The sequence below is a fragment of the Theobroma cacao genome, chromosome 6 (assembly GCF_053813885.1).
Source record: "Theobroma cacao isolate CCN51 chromosome 6, ASM5381388v1, whole genome shotgun sequence".
Taxonomy (NCBI): Eukaryota; Viridiplantae; Streptophyta; class Magnoliopsida; order Malvales; family Malvaceae; genus Theobroma; species Theobroma cacao.
The window spans coordinates 1827806-1834437 of NC_142644.1; positions in this window are offsets into that span (position 1 = coordinate 1827806).

Consider the following 6632-nt stretch of genomic DNA (forward strand, 5'->3'; position numbering starts at 1 on the left):
GTGTACGTGGGATAAGGGTTATGAGTTTGAGACTGTTCTTGTAATCTCCTGATTTTTCTCTTAGTGAATTTTTCTCTGTTGTTATGCCCGTGGACGTAGGTCATCAAAAGACCGAACCACGTAAATTCTTGTGTTCTTGTGGGTGTGCTTGATTTCTTTCTTTCTTTATTCTATTGATTGGGTTAGATCTTGGGCAATTCTTTAGAGACAATTCCGCAATTTCCCAACAAACTGGTATCAGAGCTTCAAGGTCTTGGATCAATCTGAATCTCGCTATGGCAACTTCGTCGACCAAGTATGAGATTGAAAAGTTTAATGGAAGAAACGATTTCAGCCTGTGGCGTGTTAAGATGCGCGCATTGCTAGTGCAACAAGGACTGTTGAAGGCACTGAAGGGAAAAGAGCATCTTCCCTCGAATTTATCTGATGGTGAGAAAGATGACCTTATGGAAAAAGCACATAGTGCTATTCTCCTTGCTTTGTCTGATGAGGTGCTAAGAGAAGTCACGGATGAAGAATCTGCTGCTGCAGTGTGGTTTAAACTCGAAAGTATTTATATGACCAAGTCCTTGACGAATCGGCTTTATATGAAGCAACGATTGTATACTCTCAAGATGAGTGAAGGTACGTCCGTTAATACCCACATTGATGAATTTAATAGAGTTATTCTTGATTTAAAGAATATCGATGTTAAAATTGAGGATGAGGACCTAGCCCTAATTCTTTTATGTTCTTTGCCTCCATCGTATGAAAATTTCGTGGATACTATGCTTTACGGCCGAGACACTCTCACTTTCGAGGATGTAAGGGCATCTTTAAATTCCAAGGAATTAAAGAAGAAAGTTGGTGGTATTCGGAATGAAAATCAAGCAGAAGGTTTGGTTGTAAATAGAGGTAGAGGTAAAGAGAAAGGCTTAGACAGAAAAGGTAAATCTAGAGCAAAAGGGAAAACTTGCTGGAATTGTGGTCAGAAAGGGCATTTTCGTCAAGACTGTATCAAATTCAAGGATGATGAAAAGTTTAATAAGTCTGAGAATACTGCAAACGTGGTTGGAGATGACTTTGATACTTTTGAGGAAACTGATAATGTTCTTGCAATTACTAATTGTAACCTGATGGATACATGGATCTTGGATTCGGCTTGTTGCTTTCATATATGTCCTAGGCGTGATTGGTTTACAACTTATCAATCTGTTAATATGGGCACTGTACAATTAGGAGATGATTTCTCTCTCTCAGTTGTTGGAATTGGCACAATTAGAATCAAGATGTTTGATGGTATGGTAAGAACACTTGAGGTAAAACATGTCCCTGACATGAAAAAGAATTTAATATCCTTGAGTTTGTTAGATAAGAAGGGCTACAAATATAGTGGCCAAGATGGTGTCTTGAATGTATCTAAAGGAGCCTTAACTATCATGAAGGGCAAGTTATCCGGTGACCTTTATTGTCTAGTGGGAAACACGGTCATTGAAACTGTTTCTGTGGTCTCATCTAATGATCCTGAAGATGATGTAACACGTTTATGGAATATGAGATTTGGTCATATGAGCGAGAGAGGGATTAGAAAACTAAGTAAGCATAGTTTGCTGTGTGGTCAAAAGAGTGGAAAGCTAGATTTCTGTGAGCAACATAGAGTGAAATTTAGCACTAAAACTCATCAAACCAGGGGTACAGTAAACTACATCTATTTAGATTTGTGGGATCCTTCTCCGGTGGTATCAAAAGGTGGATCATTATACATGTGGATCTTTATTGATGATTTTTCAAGAAAGGTGTGGACGTATCTTCTAAAGGCTATGAGTGAAGTGTTAACCACCTTTTTGCATTGGAAGGTATTGATCGAGAAGCAGACTAAGAAAAGGATCGAGAGCTTTCGAACAAACAAAGGTTTGAAATTTTGCAAAGGTGAGTTTGGTCTATTCTACAAGAATGAGAAAATCGTTAGACATCGCACTGTCGACAAAACACCATATCAAAACGATATTGTAGAATTGATGAAGAAAACACTTTTGGAGAGAGCAAAATACGTGTTCTCAAATGTTGGCCTAACCAAAGTATTTTGGACAGAAGCTATCAACAAGGCTTGTTACTTGGTAAATCGGTCTCCATCAACTGCAATTGAATTTAAGACTCCCAAGGAAGTTTGGTCTGGTAAGCCTGCTGATTATTTTATATTGAGAGTATTTGGTTGTCCTGTTCATGTTCATGTGAGTGATGGTAAACTTGAGTTGAGGGCGACAGAGTGCATATTCCTAGGCTATGCATATGGGGTGAAGGGTTATTGGTTGTGGTGTACTGATTGTAAGTTCCCCAAGTTTATGGTGAGTCGGGATGTTACCTTTGACAAGTCTGCATTACTTTGTGGGATAAAGTCTAGAATTGCAAACACATCAGACCAAGAAGTTGGCAAGCAGGTGGAGCTTGAAATCAATGCTCTTGTGACAGTGCAAGATGATAGTGAAATCCAGAAAGAATTGCAAGAGGTACAAGAATTGGTATCTCAACGAAGCATTACTTGTATTGATGGTGATTTTGATTCTTATGTTTTATTTGTGGAAGTAGAGATTGAAGAGCCTTACTTTTATCATGAGAAAATTATATATGTCGAGTCTTCTAAGAAGATTGAGTCTCTACACTGGGATCAAACATGGGAGCTTGTGAAAACACCTAAAGTTACTATTGAAGTTGGCTTAGTGTGTGAAGGAGGTGCAAACATTAGTCGTAATGTGGTTGGCTTCTCCAAATCAGATTTTGCTGGTGATCTAGATAGTAGAAGATCTCAAACGGGGTATGTGTTCACTCTCTCAAGATCTGCAATCAGTTGGAAAGCAGTTCTTCAATCAACCTTTGCTTTGTCTACAACTGAAGCTGAATATATGGCTGTGACCGAGGCAGTGAAGGAGGCTTTGTGGCTTAAAGGCTTGGTTAGTGATCTTGGTTTTGAACAAACACAAACAGTTGTGTTTTGTGATAGTCAAAGTGCTATACATTTGACTAAAAATCAGATGTTTCATGAGAGAACCAAACACATCCAAGTCAAGTGTAACTTCGTTCGAAAGATTATTTCTAAAGGTGAGATTGTAGTAAAGAAAATAGCTACAGATGAAAATCCGGCAGATATGCTAACTAAGTCAGTTTCTGGGATAAAGTTCAAGCATTGCTTGGACTTGATCGGTGTTCGTAGTGCTTGAGGCCCATTGGGGCAGTGGCGGTGTCGACAGAGATTGGTTCGTAAGGTGGAGCTTGGTGAATTCAAGCCTAAGGTGGAGATTTGTTAGGATAGTCTTGAATTGTGATTTAATTAGGATTGTTTAATTCTAATTAAATTAGTATACCTTATAAATAGTCTTTAAATCTAGTTAGATTAGAATAACAATTTCTAATTCTATTAGGATAAGATTCCTAATTAAATTAGGATAAGGTTATTGTATTTGATACTATAAAAGGACCCTATGGGTTAAAGAATAATTATCACCTAGATTTAGAGAGAGAGATTTAGGTGTACGTGGGATAAGGGTTATGAGTTTGAGACTGTTCTTGTAATCTCCTGATTTTTCTCTTAGTGAATTTTTCTCTGTTGTTGTGCCCGTGGACGTAGGTCATCAAAAGACCGAACCACGTAAATTCTTGTGTTCTTGTGGGTGTGCTTGATTTCTTTCTTTCTTTATTCTATTGATTGGGTTAGATCTTGGGCAATTCTTTAGAGACAATTCCGCAATTTCCCAACACTTCCATTATAAAAAATGAAACTACGTGAGGGAGGCGGAGACAGTAACGCTTCCCTTTCCACATTCTGATAGTTTCAAAATCTTGATGGGACAGCTTGACAGGTTCTAGACATTAGAGTAAGAGAGGGCTATTTGAGTTGAATTTTGGTGGCTCCCCTTGTAGCCGTTGGGTGCGGGAGGGATTTGCCTATAAATAGAGCATTTAAGACTCATTGTAAAGTTTGGTTACGCACTTGTAAATCTCTTGCAATTGTGAATAGAATACACAAACCTTTGCCTTATTGACTCTCGTGCTTTGGATATTCTCATGTGTTGGTAAGTGGCTGTGCATATTGGTGCTTTGATAAGTGCATTTGTGGCATATTGGCTTCTGCTGCTTATTGTGTTAGTGTTTAAGGTTGAACTTAGGGAACCAACACATGTAGTGTGTCCTAAATTCGCACGGTGTGAGCCCCTAAAGTAGTCCACCTTTGACAAGTGGTATCAAAGTTCAAATCTCAAGGCACGTTGTATGCATTAGAAAGTTGGTTGTCCAAGGTGGGAGTGGTCGTGTGTGAGTTGAGGGAGAAAATGAAGGATTATGCGGAGATGAGCTGGAAAGGAGCTTCAAAAGGCCTTGAAGGAGATCATGGATCATGGATCCTAAAGGAGTACGACTTTGGAGGAAATATTTGGGGTGATGAGGCAAGAAATGCAAGAGATGAAGGTATGGCCAAGCTATGGCCTTTGCCTAGCTTTAGTGCTTTTATTATATCAAATTAAAACACATAAACACGTACCAAAAAATATAAACAAGTATCAAAAAAATAAAAATACAAAAAAAAACGAATTACCATTAAAACTCAAGAAAACATCATATTTTCATTGAAAAGAAGATGCAGATGATGGGGAGGAAGTGAAGATAGTACCATCATTTTCCATGAGGAGAAGGAGAAGGGGGAGCGGGATAGCAAAGGAATCAATTTGGACAATAAATAATGTTCAGTAAAAACATGGTGAATGGAATAAAATGAAAAGCAAATTGACTTGACTGACTTTCCTATTTCAATTTCACAACATTGACGTGGGTACGTCCTTATCACATAGGACCTACTCTTACGTGTTTTGGACGTGAAGTTACTTACGGGTCAATTGGAGTGCATCTTTTTCTACATATCCTCATCTTTATCGTGGATTTTTGAGTGATGGAAGATGAATAAGTTTGACCAAGGAAGATCGTGCAAACTGCTTTCAAATTTTTTATCGCATATTATGATAAAATTTGATATTTCATATTTGACACTAAAAAATAATATTTCAATATGTCAATTTAATAACAGCCAAAATACGTACTAAGTCTTATTCTTATGTATTTTGCTCAATTTAGTCTTTATACTTAAAATTAAAGCAATTTAATTTTTTGATTTTGAGAATTACTTCAATTTAATCTCTCCCTCTAATAACATCTAATTTTACCGTTAAAAAGTTAACATCAGTACTGACGTGTAGCCAAAGCCACCGTAAAAAATGCACCCTCTTTTTGTTGGGATGGTAACATTTTCTTGAGTTTTATTCTAATGATAAAGACTTATTCTTGGAAATTGTGTGTATGCCCATCTTTGAGCTTTGGAAAAATTAGGCCAAACACAAATATTTTCTTTTTGAATGGCAAGACAATGTTATTACTCAAAGCTGGAGAGAGCAAATACATAGGAGGAACTGTAAGGGCCAGTTCCTGAAATGGAAGGTTTAAAGAGCATAGCATTGAAGCAAAAGAAAACAATCCTACAAAAGATGCCACTCTACTAAAAAACAAACAAAATGGAGAAAGAATCAGCATGAGAAACGCATGCGGGAAGAAAAACTCAGCATGATAAACAGGGGGTTCCATAAATAGCCCACAGTGAAACACATCAAGGCAGAATCATAATATATGGCAAAGCATTTTGAGAGTCCGTGTAGATTAGAACAGACCCGAGAAGTGATCAGACCTGATAATCCCAGATTGACCAAGACCATCAGCTAAGCTGTTAGCTTCTCTATTGATGTGGACAAAGGATAAATTTCTGATGTTAGTTTTAAGAGCTTCGATGGAATTAAACAAGTTCTTCATGTTCTAAGGGACTGAGTTTAGGGTGTTTATTAGTTATGGAAGATGAATACGTTGAAGAAGAAGAAGATGAAGAATTAGTTTTGATGTTTAGGGTCACGAGTAGTTTAGTAATTCAATTACATTTTTGACATTTTGACCTAGGATATTTATTTGAAATTTAATGAATTCGATTAATATCTGATTTTGCATTTTGATTGAATTGATTATTATTAGTGATTTATCGTACCATGAATAATGTTAAAAGGTAAATCATGTATAATATTTATTAAAGTAAAATAACATAATATGTTTAAAAGTAGGTATCTAGTTATTTTTATTGTTAATTATTATTATAGTTTATGATTTTTTTCAAGTTATTATTTATTTTATTATTTGGTAACTGGTAAGGATAAAGAATAAAGAGTAAATGGAAATAAAATATTATAATATAATATATATATATATATATATATATATTTGCACAGCTAAAAGAAATGATTTGTACTAATGATAATTAGATGTACAAAATGTTTTATATATAATCATAAAAATTGAATTTAATTATAATAATCAAAAGAATATACATTTTTTTGTTTCATAAGTACTGTTTTGTTTGCCTGTCTTTGGTTGCTTTAAATTTATAAAGATCATTTGGCTTACATGACGTAATTAATTTGTTAAAAAACAATTATCTTTACATGATCTACAGATGCAAATTCATTAACATTGTCCTTAAATAAGTTGATAAAAGTCTTATAAAAATATAAGTTGATAAAAATTATAAATAAGTTGACAAAATTACGATATGCTAGAACAATAGAAATTGATGT